The 16253-nt window shown below is 38.4% G+C and overlaps 1 protein-coding gene across 3 annotated transcripts in view; it reads right to left on the reverse strand.

Moving 5' to 3' along the window:
- LOC134217539 (rho GTPase-activating protein 68F) overlaps positions 1-16253 on the reverse strand; it is a 78933-nt gene that overhangs the window by 8595 nt on the left and 54085 nt on the right. The gene's annotated exons all lie outside the window — the stretch shown is intronic.

The following is a 16253-nucleotide window of genomic DNA, read 5'->3' on the forward strand; positions in this document are numbered from 1 at the left end:
GGAGGAGCTTCCGCAGGAATTCCTGGGGAAACTTTCGGAAGAATTTCTGTCAGAAATTCCGGAGAAGCTCCTGGAATAACTGCTGGAGGAATTCGTGAAGGAACTACCGGAGGCGTTCTGGAGGATCTTCCGATGGAATTCTTGGATGTACTTTCGGAGGAATCCTAGAGGAAATTCCAAAGGAATTCCTGGAGGATTTTTCAGAGACATCCCTGAAACGTTCGTAACAAATTTCCTCTGAATTTTCTACTGAGTCTTTCAATACAATTCCACCGATTTTTTTGAGTTTTTTTTCTGAATTTCTTTTAAGAAGATTTTCCTGTAAAAATTTACCATGGAAATTATGAGAAATATCCATTTAACACCAGAACAATTTCAATTTCTTGTCGACATTCGTAAGAATTTCATATGGAAACTTATTGAGACAAGTTCTTTGTGGAAATTGAAAGTGATTTATTGTGGGAGTTCAGAAGAACTTGTGGAAATTAAGAAAAATAGAACTAGCTGACGTTTACTCATCTTTCTCTTTCAAGGGCATGGATAGGATAGGATTAATTTTCATCGGAAAACGCTTCGGAAGCATTGCCCGATGAAAACAAAATCTATCCCTCCTGTACGCGTGCCCACCAGCGACGTCAGAAGCTCTTGTTTACAAAATCAGTTACGCCCTTTTGAAATGTTGGTGCCGAATTTCCTTACGGAAATTAATATAAATTTCCACGATAATTTGTACTGAATTCTAGATTTCAATTCTCCGTTTTTCATCGGAAATTCTCCCTATTTTTCACGAAAAAATCATTTTAAATTTCATTGAAAATTCTTTTAAAATCCATGGGAAATTCCAAGAGTTTTCCGAATGATATTCAGAGGAATGTCACATGGAAATGCCGAAAAAATCAGATGAATTGTTTCCAGTTCGTCGGTTGAATAGATTAAAACAAGTCATAGAAGAATTCAGTCTGTCATAAATTAGATCGGTTATTTCATTCCGATGTAATGATCGAAATACCTTTTTACAAACACGTCGAAAACGCCGCCGCCGCCGCCGTCAAGAGAAATTTAAACGAATGCTGCCATTGGAATTTTTTGTTTATCAGCGCACAACTCAAAGTTAAATGCATATAAGGTCTGAAATGCATTGCAGTTAACAGCCGGCTGGTGTGAATGTATTTTATGTTTGAGATATTAAGCCCGAGACAAAGACTATCATAACTTTTGATACATTTATATAATCTATATATAGAAGTCGTAGAACTTAAAAGTAAGTAATAAAATTGTATTTGCTATTCGCTGGCTTATTGATTGTCTTCAAAAGAAAGACAGGCTAGTGCAACCTCTGACTTTAGTCCAGATCAAGTCAACGAACACTTTTCAAATACATTTTTACAAAATACAAGTTGCGAGACACATAATAACGGAAACATTTGAATTCAGTGCAGTAGAAGAATATCATATTATACTGTCCCACATATATGGGTCTCTTTGTAATAATAATTAGTCACTCTATTTTGAATGGCGGTCAAATGTTAATGACTCATATAAGTGCGTGACCCATGATTATGGGGTCAGTGTATAAAAGCTATTCGTGATATTAAAATGCTCTAGGTTTGGATGGTGTTCCCATTAGGTTTATTAAATTAATTTTACCGCTGATTATTAGCCCTATCAAATACACATTTTATTTAATCAGATTTTTAAGACAAACATCTATCCTATTAAGTGGAAATTAGTAGTTTTATAGCAAGAAATAATTTACTTTCTCCATACCAATCCGGTTACCGTCGTGGACATAGCGTTAAAACAGCTATGCTAAAAGTGTGTGATGATGTTGGAATGATTCTCGACAAAGGTGGTAATGTAATATTGATATTATTAGACTTTTCTAAGGCATTTGATACAATTAGCCATGTTACCCTGTGCCGGAAGCTAGAACGAGAGTTTGGCTTTTGCCCTGATGCGTGTCAGTTAAAACGATCATATTTGTCTAATCATTACCAAACTGTCTTTTGCGGTGATCGTTTCTCCTCAATGCTCCCCAATAGTTCCGTGTTCCGCAAGTATCCGTTTAAGGACCTTTGTTATTCTCGCTTTATATAATCGATTTACCTCGTAAACTAAGAAATTATTGTATGACGCATCTTTTCACCGATGATGTGCAAATCTATTTTGATTGTACGCATCTTAACCAAAGATAAATTGAAGCCTTGGTAAATAACTGCCTTTTAGAAATATCAAGGTGGGCAAAGCATAACTCATTGGTTCTAAATGCACGGAAAACCCAAGCAATCTACATAATACGAAGCAGAAATATGATAAGCGAACCCAATATTTCCTTAGATAATGATAAAATGGAATTTGATAGTGTGCTGAGCTTAGGAATTACTATTCAGCGCATTTTTGAATGGGATTCGTTCATACTGAAACAATGTGGAAACATATATGCATCCTTTTACGTACACTTAAAATCAAAACAGATTGTCTCAAGCTTATGCTTTTCAAAACTCTTATCTATCCACACCTTTTTTGTGATTTAGTCATTACTCAAGCTTCAGCTAACATGCTCAATCGACTTAAAGTAGCGTTAAATTGTTGTGTTCGTTTTAATTCACAACATCTCCTAATTGGCTGTAATTTTGATAAATTTGCTAAACTGAGAATTGTTGCCCTACATCATTGTTTTATAACTAATCAAAATCCTCCATATTTACTCTCCAAGTTAATTCCACTAAGAAGTCAGCACGGCAGAAAGTTTCAAATCTAACGACATAGAACATCGCATTATGGAAGCTCATTTTTTGTAAGAGGCATTCTTCAGCTCTGGAACGAATTACATTAGTATTTAATAAATGTAAATGATGGGCAGCAGGGACTATGTCCAAGGGCTTGACGATCCCTCCCCAGGCCATCTGCGAGTTGTGGGGCTTGCCTAGGATGTGGTGGGGTTTGACAGTGGGCCCTGTTAAACCTCTATAAAAAGCTGCATGTATCCGCAAGTAGGCTCCACCAAAGCGACCGTGTGCCGCTCAAAGCGCACAAGCCCAAGTCCTGGTGTTAGGTGGGACGCTAAACAGCCCTGACACGACGGCCCTCCGACGAGACAGGAGGTTTGCGCAGGCCCAATAAGCCGCCTAGAAAACCAATCATTACGAACAATATAAGAGATAATGCGACTCGATATAATCGGCAAAGACCTAGGCGACGAATACAGGATCACGATTGGAAGCTTGGAACATGGAATTGCAAGTCGCTAGGTTTCGCAGGTTGCGACAGGATGATCTACGATGAATTACATCCCCGCAACTTCGACGTCGTGGCGCTGCAGGAGATTTGCTGGACAGGACAGAAAGTGTGGAAAAGCGGGCATCGAGCGGCTACCTTCTACCAAAGCTGTGGCACCACCAACGAGCTGGGAACCGGCTTCATAGTGCTGGGTAAGATGCGCCAACGCGTGATTGGGTGGCAGCCAATCAACGCAAGGATGTGCAAGCTGAGGATTAAAGGCCGTTTCTTCAACTATAGCATCATCAACGTGCACTGCCCACACGAAGGGAGACCCGACGACGAGAAAGAAGCGTTCTACGCACAGCTGGAGCAGACATACGATGGATGCCCACTGCGGACGTTAAAATCGTCATCGGTGACATGAACGCACAGGTAGGAAGGAGGAAATGTATAGACCGGTCATCGGACCGGATAGTCTGCACACCGTATCGAATGATAACGGCCATCGATGCATAAACTTCGCAGCCTTTCGTGGAATGGTAGTCCGAAGCACTTTCTTTTCCGCGCAAAATATCCACAAGGCCACATGGAGATCACCTAACCAAGAAACGGAAAACCAAATCGACCACGTTCTAATCGACGGTAAATTCTTCTCCGACATCACGAACGTCCGCACTTACCGCAGTGCGAATATTGAATCCGACCACTACCTCGTTGCAGTATGCCTGCGCTCAAAACTCTCGACGGTGTACAACACGCGTCGAAGTCGGACGCCGCGGCTTAACATTGGGCGGCTACAAGACGGTAGACTAGCCCAAGAATACGCGCAGCAGCTGGAAGTGGCACTTCCAACGGAAGAGCAGCTAGGCGCAGCATCTCTTGAAGATGGCTGGAGCGATATTCGATCCGCCATTGGTAGCACCGCAACCGCTGCACTTGGCACGGTGCCCCGGATCAGAGAAACGACTGGTATGACGGCGAATGTGAGCAGTTAGTGGAAGAGAAGAATGCAGCATGGGCGAGATTGCTGCAACACCGCACGAGGGCGAACGAGGCACGATATAAACAGGCGCGGAACAGACAAAACTCGATTTTCCGGAGGAAAAAGCGCCAGCAGGAAGATCGAGACCGTGAAGAAACGGAGCAACTGTACCGCGCTAATAACACACGAAAGTTCTATGAGAAGTTAAACCGATCACGTAAGGGCCACGTGCCACAGCCCGATATGTGTAAGGACATAAACGGGAACCTTCTTACGAACGAGCGTGAGGTGATCCAAAGGTGGCGGCAGCACTACGAAGAACACCTGAATGGCGATGTGGCTGACGAAGATGGCGGTATGGTGATGGACCTGGGAGAACGCGCGCAGGACATAATTCTACCGGCTCCGGATCTCCAGGAAATCCAGGAGGAGATTGGCCGGCTGAAGAACAACAAAGCCCCTGGGGTTGACTAACTACCAGGAGAGCTATTTAAACACGGTGGTGAGGCACTGGCTAGAGCGCTGCACTGGGTAATGACCAAGATTTGGGAGGCGGAAGTTTTGCCGCAGGAGTGGATGGAAGGTGTCGTGTGTCCCATCTACAAAAAGGGCGATAAGCTGGATTGTAGCAACTACCGCGCAATCACATTGCTGAACGCCGCCTACAAGGTACTCTCCCAAATTTTATGCCGTCGACTAGCACCAACTGCAAGGGAGTTCGTGGGGCAGTACCAGGCGGGTTTTATGGGCGAACGCTCCACCACGGACCAGGTGTTTGCCATTCGCCAAGTACTGCAGAAATGCCGCGAATACAACGTGCCCACACATCACCTATTCATCGACTTCAAAGCCGCATATGATACAATCGATCGGGACCAGCTATGGCAGCTAATGCACGAACACGGTTTTCCGGATAAACTGACACGGTTGATCAAAGCGACGATGGATCGGGTGATGTGCGTAGTTCGAGTTTCAGGGGCATTCTCGAGTCCCTTCGAAACCCGCAGAGGGTTACGGCAAGGTGATGGTCTTTCGTGTTTGCTATTCAACATCGCTTTGGAAGGTGTAATACGAAGAGCAGGGATTAACACGAGTGGTACAATTTTCAATAAGTCCGTCCAGCTATTTGGTTTCGCCGACGACATAGATATTATGGCACGTAACTTTGAGAAGATGGAGGAAGCCTACATCAGACTAAAGAGGGAAGCTAAGCGGATCGGACTAGTCATCAACACGTCGAAGACGAAGTACATGATAGGAAGAGGTTCAAGAGAAGACAATGTGAGCCACCCACCGCGAGTTTGCATCGGTGGTGACGAAATCGAGGTGGTAGAAGAATTTGTGTACTTGGGCTCACTGGTGACTGCCGAAAATGACACCAGCAGAGAAATTCGGAGACGCATAGTGGCTGGAAATCGTACGTACTTTGGACTCCGCAAGACGCTCCGATCGAATAGAGTTCGCCGCCGTACCAAACTGACAATCTACAAAACGCTAATTAGACCGGTAGTCCTCTACGGACACGAGACCTGGACGATGCTCGTGGAGGACCAACGCGCACTTGGAGTTTTCGAAAGTAAAGTGCTGCGTACCATCTATGGTGGGGTGCAGATGGCGGACGGTACGTGGAGGAGGCGAATGAACCACGAATTGCATCAGCTGTTGGGAGAACCATCCATCGTTCACACCGCGAAAATCGGACGACTGCGATGGGCCGGGCACGTAGCCAGAATGTCGGACAGTAACCCGGTGAAAATGGTTCTCGACAACGATCCGACGGGCACAAGAAGGCGAGGTGCGCAGCGGGCAGGGTGGATCGATCAGGTGGAAGATGACTTGCGGACCCTCCGTAGACTGCGTGGTTGGCGACGTGTAGCCATGGACCGAGCCGAATGGAGAAGACTCTTATATACCGCACAGGCCACTTCGGCCTTAGTCTGAATAAATAAATAATATAAATGATGGGCATCTTTACTTTAATTAGGAAAGCTTTGATCACCGCGTGACTTTATCGAAATTAATTTATTGGCTTTTTCGGTAATAATTATACTACTCAAAGCGAAAGGGAGTAGATGAAAGTAAAGAAGATACAGATTCGATTGACACTGCAAGAATGAATAAAAACTGAAGATTAGCAGAGGGCCATATGACAGAACAAACATTGTTGAAATCGCTGTTATTCTGCCTAACGTCCACACTCTACTTTGTAAAAGAATCATAAACGTATAGTGATTCAATTGAAAAAGTGAGTTCCAATGTGTATTTACAAAGTAAATTTAATCCATTTTGAGGTTCAATGACGATTGCAATCAAAATTGTGCATTAACATTCCAAAAACTCTGCTTAATTCGGTTGTTGGCACCTTTATTGGTTCGATTATGGGCACGCTCTTTTTATTGACAAATCGTTCAATATCGCTGTTGTTGTCAAAGAACTTATTTTTATAATGTTTTCAAGGTCAGTATTTTAGAATTATTAAGACATAATTAATCGGAATAATAAGGTATATTCATGCACGTTCAGCCATTGTGCTTCAGGTTACATTCAACGGGTGATTAGGTCTCGTTTGATATTTCAAATTGGACCGATTATACATTGGTTTCTGAAGTCTTTCGAAAAATAATCTTTTTTCCATGGGGATAAAAAAGATAAAAAATATATTAAAATTTCTATTTTGGACCTGTCTTAAATGATTGCATTAATTTTCTTAATGCACGAGAAAGGCATCATCATTGCTAGGTAGACTGTCCCATGTGTTTTTGGTCTCATGGATATTATATAATTTAATCCTTTTCTTTGAAACAGGGTAGTTTTCATTAATTATTATCCATTATTAACCGGGTATTCAAAGGTGTCCATGACCAAATTACGAAATTGAAAAGTTCAAAAATTTCATATTAGCAAAATTGTCACATTTTTTTTTAAATCGACTAAATCAACCAATTTCTTTGCTAGTTGTAAGGTTGTTCGGATAATTTCAACTAGGGCCGAAGTTATAAACCAAAAACGAAAGGGTGCCCACAACCGAACCACTTCCCAATAGTCAAACTTATGGCGGGTTATCGTGTTGAGTTGTTAAATAATTCAAAAATAAAACGAATGTTAAAACTCAGTACCACTGGATGACTGCAAACGGGCCAGCGTAATGTAGGGTAATCAGAGTTAAACGAAATTCACAGATAGTATAACCAGTATAACTTATTTGACTACGCACTGATTTCATGAATGTTAGGATAAAAACGGAATCTTTATAAATTCACTCTCACAAGTTTTATAGTTGTACTTGTAATCGAACATGAGTAGATTAGCTCGACTATACGTTCTAATGCATGTAGGCACGGCAGGACTTCACCTAACTTAAGTGTAGCTAATGGATGGTGTTGACCGCGGTGTAGGCCGATAAATTACTATTACAATTACTTCCCAGTGCCTAAAGTTTATGGAACAACATTTGGGAGACCCGATTATTCTGACCAGTAATGTCAAGAAATCATAAAATTTACAGTGAAATAACTGTATTTGAACGTTATTTGTGAATCCGATTATTCAACTTCGTATCATCTGATATCGCCTAGTTTATGCGTAATTGCGTTTGCAAATATTTGCTGAACATTCACGGAGTAAAATTGATGTCAGGATCCTGTTTACATTATAATTTAACCAAAATGCAGTAATGGCTGTAATCTTTTTTTTTTTAACTTTGTTAAAGTGTTTTTTTAATCTACAGATTAAGTTCAACAATGGCTGTAAATGTCATTAACATAATTTTATATAATTTTCCTAAAACCTGAGATGTTCGGGGTAATAGTCAATACGCTTTCGAGAAACTATGAGAAGATTTTATAAAGAGAGTATATTATTTGAATTGAGAGTAAACGATATTTTATTATAATATGCTTGAGAGAATAAAGATGGGCCTCGGTTGCCTGATTGTAGTTTGAACAGTAGACAAAACTAGACGTGCTTTTACCATTTTTTGATATAAAAGGAATTACCTTGTTCGTCCATTTCAAGTGGCGACGAGGAAAAATAAAATTAATTCGTTAGAAATAGCAAAAGTGGTTAGAAGGATTCTGGTAAAAAAAAAACTTATAAAAATCAATGTTAATTTCATCACGTGGGGTACGGATAGTGTAGCGTGGTCATATAGTATATTGCATATTGTATTGCTCAGCTCAGTCCGCCATTTTTAAAAGGCGCAGGAGTGACGACCGGGAAGATAATAGAAGCTCAACAGAAGAGTGCTGAAGGAATAAAAGTGAGAGTGAGTGTAATAAACCAGTAAACTGACAAATTTGCCCCGGATAAAGCTAAACTATTGCAAAGTTTAAGTGACAAGGGAAGTGAAAGCTTTAATTGAGAGTAGAGTAGAGTGGGGCAAGAGTACGCACTTAGTTTTCAATCGATCATGTGGCCCTTATGAAGCAAGCTTCTGCATATCAAATCAGTGTCGATGATTCATATACTCTTCCTTTATGTTACCCAGTGGAAAAAATATTGAAATTATTGAGATTCGTTTTAGTAGAACCCTTATTGCAAGACAAGTGAAAAACGCACTCTTACCCCACCGGTGGGGTAAAAGTGCGCGTCAGGTGGGGTAAGAGTACGCATTTATCCAATCATGTGCTTTAAGTATATATTAACACAAATAAGAGTTAATAACATTTAATTGATGTTTAATGAGCATATATTAGGGAATGTTTAAAGATTACGTAACTCGTAAAGGGGGAGTGGGTCCTAAAAATGTGCACTTTCATAAGAAAAACCATTGTTTTTAATATATACAAAAAACTACAGAGGTAAAAATATATATCAGGTTTCGCGTGGCGTATACAAAGGCATTTTCCTTAAAGAAACTCTACCAATCACGTAACGTAAAATTTGGCTATTTCATCACACCTCCCCCCACCCCTATCTTACACTATTTGTATGAATCCTCTAAAAATTATATGGATTGTCACACATCTCACAACCCCTCCCAGCTAAACGTTGCATAATTTATGAAAATTTCTTTTGATTAAATGAAATTATCATTTAGATGAAATTGTGTTTTCGTACTATGTTTAGGTGTACAACAAGTCCTAATACAATTTCATTATTTCGCTTCAGTGCTTTGTTCGCTAAGTCCTTTGTAACACCGAATTACTTCAACTTATCCTTAAAACTTGTGATAATTTTGAATTCTGTCCCTTTTTTCTTAGTTGTGGATCTTTACGCTTTGGAAGAAGTCTTATTTCGGCCGGAGATACGGGTTTGACATCATAACTTGAAGATTCATATGCGTACTCTTGCCCCACCGGTTCCTGCGTACTTTTACCCCACAGTCCCAAAAATTATTCAAGTAATGGTTTTGACTTCTTGGAAAACCAACCGGATTGGTGTTCTGTACGATAAAGTATTCTATACAATAGGTAATCGAAATGGTATAATGTTCACCTGATTGAACGTATATATGGTAATGAAATACTAGTTGCGGAAATCCAATTATTTTTAGCAAAATGATCAAAAAGTTATCTAACTCCATATCTCCCTTGTTGTTTATTCAAATCGTTTACAATTACACATGATAATAGTTGGCCAGAATAGCTGTCAAACTGATGCAGTGCTGCTAGTTCATCTTTTTTTATTACTTCAAAAAATCGAAAACGTACTCTTACCCCACGCGCACTCTTGCCCCACTCTACTCTAAGATTTAAAAAAATAGCGAAAAGAAAAAAGTGACAAAGACAAGCGATTAAGTGAGAACAATAATAATTGAGCAGATGTAAAGGGAGAGTCTTGTTAGAATAAATCGGATGTAAGAGCATACCAGCAAAACGGGCAGAGCGAGCAGTTTAGTGAGAGATTACACGCTTAAAGTCATTCACACAATTTTGTGTTTCGTTCACACAAAACGGGCCTAACCTGGAACAACACATATTATGAGTAACTGCCATGTTACTCATTTTAGTGTAATTGACGGAAACGATTTCCGATGAGTTCATTTCACACAGTGAGAGAGCGGTCGGAAAACGGACCTAACCTCAATTATATTTTTTCATGTAAATTGAAAATTATCGTAACATTTTTATACTATTTCAGAGGAGTCCCCATTTGTTTCGATATGACCAAACTAAAGTGCGATGTTTATAGTCGCACATTTTAGTTGTATCGTATCGAAACATAACGAAAATCCTAAGAAAATGTCATTTTCCTTGCGATGCATGCCGGACGCAACCGCCATCATGGCGATCAAAATGGACTTGACAGTTCAAAGCAAAGTTTCTTACACATATTAAAAGAATAAAAGACATTACACAGCGACTGTGGATGTCTTACACATAATTTTCACACAGATTGTTATTCTCTCGTGTCATCGTCGTCATGTGTGAAAATTATTCATGCGATGTGTGGCAGTGGGCGACAGCAAGAGAGTTTTTCATCCTAACAGAGTAAGCTACAGTGAACCAAGTACCGTGCAAATTCAAACTTCGGACGCTTAAGCACTTTCTGAAATACAATCATCCTGTTAACTCACATTTTAAATCACCATTGCAATCACTAAGTAAAGTATTCATCTTTGAACTACGTATTTGATATGTGCAAGATTTTGCGAAGAATGTTTGCAATTTATGAAAATGTCCGGCTTCTGTTTGATTCAAAACTCGGACACCGGCGGGGTTGGATTCAAATTTCGGACACAAAGATTCAAACTTCGGACACCTGATTACACAGTAATGGGAAGAATAATTGTAAGCAATTTACACTGCACAGTTCAGGCTGTCTTTTAATCATTTCGTCGCATTGTTTTGACATGTCTTAATAAAATGTAACTATACTAAAACAAGCAAAAACTATTAGTGTTTCCGATCATGCTGGACGAAACATTTTGATGAAATATTTCAGAAAATTTCCCATACGAATTGAAGCGTCCGAAGTTTGAGTGTGTCCGAATTTTGATTATCCACGGTAAGTCATTACACTGGTGTAATCTTGATTTCTCACTTTTGCTTAGTGCATTTTTTCATCAGCATGTCGGCTTTGATTGGAAGTGTAGACCATTATGTGCGTGGTTCAAGCTTCGCCAGTTATATGAAAAGAATGAACATAATATACCAACTAAACAATGTTTCAGTAGACAACAAGAAAAATCTTTTCATTGCACTTAGTGGCTTGTTTACACTGATATGGTCACCAAATTGAAGGAAAGATTAGACAAAGTGCAACCTAACATGATGCATCGGCATAAGTTTCATGCACGTATGCAGGGTGTGGATGGATGAGCCTGCCGAAAATTATGTCTTAGCACTAAAATTGCTGGCTAGTCATTGCGGTTTTGGCGCACATAAAGAGGAAGCCATTAAAGATAAAATAGTGTTTGGTCTTGGGGATCAGGAATTAAAGCATAAATTATTGATGAAGGATGACATGAGTTTAGAAGAGGTCGAGCAAATGGTGATCCGTACTGAATTGGCTAAGTGCCGTGCAAAAGAGTTAATAGTGGATGGAATGAGATGAACTTGGAAAGAGACGGTAGACAAAGTTCGAGAGGATATAGCGGGCGTTTTCGCAGTAGGAGTAGGAGCTCGAGTAGAGACCGTGAGCGAGCACAATATAACTATAATCGTTACGCCTATTTTAAACGTAATCGCAACCGTTACGAAGAGCAGCCGGGTACTAGTTATTCAGATCGTCGTGGTTATCACGGACATAATCCGCATCAAAATGTAATTCGTAATTTCTGCAAACTGAAAGGTCACATAAAACGCAATTGTTATAAATTGAAAAATAGTAAAACTATGAACTTTGTTGAAGAGAAGCCGATTGAAATCAATAGCTACGATTTTAAACGGCTACAGATAAGGGATGATGATGATGATAGAATTACTTATTTTTTAGCTAACTATAGAAATACTTGCTCCGCTTTTGATGAAAGGGTTCCATCGAAAAAATTGTTTAATTTCAAACCAAAAAGTCTAGTCGACCTTTTACATCCTAGACGAGGACATAAATATTGTTTGGATTTGAATAGGTTTCCATTCCCAAATCCAATCAAGATGAAAACAATCGATGGCAATTCTGATGGTGCGCCCTCTCATGATCCATTTCTCAATTTATCAGTGGGGGATATAATCTGGTACAAAAACAATGATAAGCGAGCTATGGAGAAATGGGTTGAGGCAAAATACGTCAAAAAAGTATCAACTAATATTTTCGAAATCTCTTTTGGCAGGCACAACTGCAACGCTCATCGGGATCAACTGACTATACAAGGGGGGATCAACTGAAGTCGACTATACAAGTGCCAAACAGCAAGAGAAACGACGAAGAGACTCGTTAGACGCCGAGCAAGAATTCTTAGGATTCCAAGACGAGCCAAACGATGAAGGAAGCTACAGCACTAAGCGACAGAAATTTGCGAGAACCAGTCCAATTGCCACGAGAAGTTATTCGAGATCGATCAGGAAGGATGACCGATCCAGTTAAAGTCAACAGAAGCACCAGCAGCAATGTATTCAACAGTAAAATATCATTGAGTCCTGGAATATGCTTCAGAAAAAAAAGAAAAGAAAAAGTGGTACCTAGTGATCTATTTTTGTAAAATTATCGAATTAAGTGAACAACATTTGAAGATATTGAGAATTATATAGTGTTGTATAAGAAGAAAAAATGTTATCGGAAAGATAATTATCGAAATGAATTCAAATTCAGTTTAATTCATAGAAGACCGTGAATTCGAATATAATAGCTTTGATTATGTATATAAATAACGTCGAATCTAAAGAACGGAGGATTGAGATGTTCGGGGTAATAGTCAATACCCTTGCGAGAAACTATGAGAAGATTTTAGAAGAAGAGTTTTTGAGAAGAGATTTGAGAAGAGTATATTATTTGAATTGAGAGCAAACGATATTTTATTATACTATGATTGAGAGAATAAAGATGGGTTGCCTGATTGTAGTTTGAACAGTAGACAAACCTAGACATGCTTTTACCATTTTTTAATATAAAAGAATTTACCTTGTTCGTACATTTCAGAACCTTCTTCAGAGGCTTCTTCAAAATTGGGCAAATGCAAACCCAAACACAAAACAGCACTTTTATGATTTTATTTTTAATTGAACTTTAACCAAAATTTGCACAGCCGAGATCGATGGAAAAATTGAGATTCTGTTTTCTTGTCTCAGATTTTTTATTGAGAACAGTTTGGAAAATTATTAAAATGGATTGGCTTCTAAGAAAAGTTTAGGCGAAATTAGCGAAGTGACATTTTACAACGCTGCGCAGTAAAACGATCGTAAACAAACGGGTCACGAAATTCATTAGCTAGTTTTAAAATAAAACCAAACTAATGATAAGTATCAATATCAAGTTGCACTCGCAAAGTAAGTCTAGCATTAAATACATCACTTCAGTCACGTAGATACGTCTGCATACAAGCCAATCAAAAATTATTGACAATCGTTATCAGTAAAAGGAATTACCGTGGCATATCTGTACTGTGTACACCTAAAGTGATAGATTTGATATCCACAATAAACTGTTGCATTTTAGATCTGTCATCATAGTGATTGATTACCAGATTGATATAATTCTACATAAAGGGTTCAGATAACTTGATTTGTAATCGTAGTAATAAGAGTGGGAGCTGGATAAATATACGAGAATATGTGAAGTTTTTGATGAAACTAGTAGAAATTTTGGTGCAATTTTTGTTATTTTAACTATTAATTTAACATCTCTATATAATAAAAATGAAATGGTCTGTGTTCGTATCCGCATAACTCGAAAACGGTTGGATGGATTTTTTTTATCCCTTCAGCAGTTATATTCGTTATAGTTTCCGACGGGTTTATATGATATATCCTCAGGCGAAAATTATTAGTAAAGTTTTTTTAAGTACCGCGTTATGCCCTAATTTTGCGTGCACTCTAACTTCGCGCATTATAAAATCATGTATTTTTTTAAATTTTATGGTACCAGTCAAAATTGAAAAATCCGGAGGATAACAAAATATCATTGTTGTTGAATGTTTTTCACGAAAGAATTTTCAAAACAAACTTGGTTTAGTACACCAAATAAAATTATTCCAATTTTGTCCTTCCATCGACCACCATATTTGTTTGTGCTTAGCACACAGACGATGAACATGACCCAAGTAAACAAATGATTTTACTGTACAAAACTGGCTACTTTTTGGAATTATTTATTTATTGTTGTTGCGTAGTTTTATTTGCAATATTCTAATGAAACAAAAGCAATATAAAGCACTGGACAGTTTTACACTGAATAGAACCCGAAGAGTTCATTCCCATACGCTTTTATCTAATTTTCACGTGGATAATCACAGACATCGACTAATGTTGACTTGAAAAATGTTATAGATTAGTGCATGCAATAGCTATCAAATCCGATGTGTATAATGATGCTAAACTTAAGTCAAGGATAAAACTACGGCAGCTTTTTAGATAATGTATATAATATTAAAGATGTCTTATATAAAACACATATATGAAGATGTCCTATGTAAGATATAGCGGAATTTAAGACATTCATACATAATGTCTCGAAAATTAAAACATTTTTTAATACACCAGAAAAAGATTGCTCATACAATGTCTTTTTATCCTAAAATATGGTGTGTATTTCAGAAGAAAACGATATATTAGGAATTATGACTTGTGTCAACTAAAATTCATGAAGTAAAATCTAAGCAAACCTCCACGGTCGAAATTTAGGGGCATACCATTTCGACTAAATAATGGGTAACTGACGGCTTTCTAATATTGTTATCTGCATATTTTGAACAATGGATGCATGCTTATATTGGTCAATTGATTAGATTTCATCAAACCAATAACAATATTCAATTCCAAACATGAGCGAAGTTAGGGACACTTTTGCGCGAAATTAGGAACTATCCTATTTTCATGCGCAAGATAAGGAGCATACAACGGTCTCAGATATATACCGCATTTTTTTTTATAATAGCAGCAAAATTTACAAGTAACATTTTTTTGAGAACCTATAATCCTTCTACTACGTGATGCAGTAGCAAATATTACCAAATGGCCACTACATGGTTTTCAATGAACATTTTAACTTTGTCAGATCTTAAGTGCGCGAAATTAGGGTAGTTTACGGTATGTCTTTATTAGCGAGACTTTCAGCTCAAGGCTGGCTCGTCTCGAGCATTAGTAAAGTTGAGTAAATCGTGAAAAACTAAGATTCGCATGGGCAGTTCAAAACGTGCATTTTCGCCTACTATGCAGGACAACGTCTGCCGGGTCAACTAATGTTTTATAACAACCTCATTTATAAAAAATAATGCTGTAATAGAATAACAGAATAGGGTCAGTTCTGATATAAATCTGTTATCATGTAATAGTCGATGTCTTTGTATTATTGCGTATTATTTTAGCACATTTTATAAAGTGTTGCAAATAACCTCGTCAAACAATACATTCACATAAATAATGTAGTTCGAAAACATGTAACAAAATAATTACACTTGTCATAAGACGAGTTCGTACTATCCCATTTAATTCCACCACTTGATTGTATCTTGTGTCGACTCGAGTCAAGTACGAGATACTGAAGACGGCTTTACTGTTGAGGTCGAAATACGTATCTGTCAAGGTACAATCAAGTGATGGAATTGAATGGGATAGTACGAACTCGTCTTATGACAAGTGAAGACATTCCACTAAAAAGCACAAAATAATTTTCTTAACAAAATAATTACGCTATAATCTATTACAAAGGATTACTATTTAATGCGGAAATAGAAAACAAATAATAAATAGATGTTCTTTGCACAAAGCGCATCATTGCTATCAGACAAGCAACGTACTCAAAACTTATACATGTGTCGACGTCTGTTTGATGAATGAAAACAACGACACTCCCAAGAAAAAGATGTTATTGTCTTCGTTGTAACCGTAATGCAATGTCGAAGTACCCTCTATACCTATATGTATGTAGAAATAAATAAAGCGGGCTATCCTGAATGCCACTCTTACAATCGTACCACAAAGCCAGTACTCTCTGTTATTTGTCATCAGTGACT

This window comes from Armigeres subalbatus, chromosome 2, assembly GCF_024139115.2.
Source record: "Armigeres subalbatus isolate Guangzhou_Male chromosome 2, GZ_Asu_2, whole genome shotgun sequence".
Classification (NCBI taxonomy): domain Eukaryota; kingdom Metazoa; phylum Arthropoda; class Insecta; order Diptera; family Culicidae; genus Armigeres; species Armigeres subalbatus.